We start from the raw sequence: 1,392 nt of genomic DNA, 5'->3' as shown, positions 1-1,392 counted from the left end.
TTTTTTTTCTTTCCTTCCTCTTTTCTCGTTTTTTTTTCTTTTGGGCCTGTCCCCCCTTGTCACGGACGCAGACCCTTAGACAATACCGTGACACAAAGGGCTGAAAAAATTCCTTTGAGTAAACTGAAAGCGTTTACTTTAGTGTTGAATTACATGTACAGGGAACATATAAAAATTAGTATTTTGGGTTTTTTTTAGACAACTTACAAATCAAAAATAAAATTGAAAGTATTCAGTTAGCCTATTTAACCCTCTTAAAATTCAGAGGTTTTAAGTTTAGACTAAAGAAAAATCTCAAAAGTCTGATATTAATGTTAAATATTGATTGATAAAATTACTGGATTTTTCTCACAGGGAAGTGGGAATTTTCATGAAAAACCTACCATGATAATATAGATAATTATTATACCAATTGCTATTAATGGATGGAACAGGCTGCCCTGGGAAGTGTTGGAGTGACCATCCCTGGAGGTGTTTAGGAAAAGGGTAGGTGTAGTACTTACAGACATGGTTTAGTGGGCAATATTGGTGCTAGGAGGACATCTGGACTAGATGACCTTAGAGGTCTTTTCCAACATTAATGATTCTGTGATTCTATGAAAATACCTTTTTCTTTTATCACTGTTTAAAACATTTAATACAAGGATAATTTTAGGAAAGTCTTTAGGGTGGGCTATTAGACACCTAATAATTATAGATGGTTGATTTCCAGGGTCACCTCCTCCAAAGTCAAGAACAGTCCATCCCCATGTTCAGGAAGCCAAAAAAAAAGTTAGCATGAGGCCTGCGTGGCTGAATAAGAGGCTCCTGACAAAACTCAGACATGGAAAGGAAGCATGCTAGAATTGGATACAAAAATAAGTGATACAGGAGGATACAGAGACGCTGCCCAACTCTGAAGAGAGAGGGTTAGGAAAGCCCAAGCCCACCAGGAGTTGAATCTGATGAGGAGTGAGAAAGGCAACAGGAAAGACTTTTACAAGCATATCTGCAGCTAAACAAAAACTAGGAAAAATATATGTTCAGTGCTGAATTGGGTAAAGGAGATAGTGACATCATGGAAAAAGATAAGGGATACATAATGTGGATGGTGTTGTGGGATTCTACTGTAGACCACTCAGCTATGATGATGGTATCAATTATACTTCAAGAAACAAAGAGAAATCTCTGTATCAGCCATTCTTGTCCTTATGGATGACTTCAACTTGCCAGATGTTAAATAGGAATACCACACAGCAGATAAAAACAGGCGCAGGCAAATTCTTAAGGTACTTGATGATAACTTCTTGTTAAAGGTGCTGACAAGGAAAGGTACCTTGAAGTAATGACTGGTGGCCATCTTGGCCATAGACACCAAAAAATACATGAGTTTAAAATTTTTGCTGAAAGGAG

The sequence above is a fragment of the Numida meleagris genome, chromosome 1 (genome assembly GCF_002078875.1).
Source record: "Numida meleagris isolate 19003 breed g44 Domestic line chromosome 1, NumMel1.0, whole genome shotgun sequence".
Taxonomy (NCBI): Eukaryota; Metazoa; Chordata; class Aves; order Galliformes; family Numididae; genus Numida; species Numida meleagris.
The sequence above is the reverse complement of the archived record's forward strand: the minus strand, read 5'-3'. Positions refer to the sequence as shown.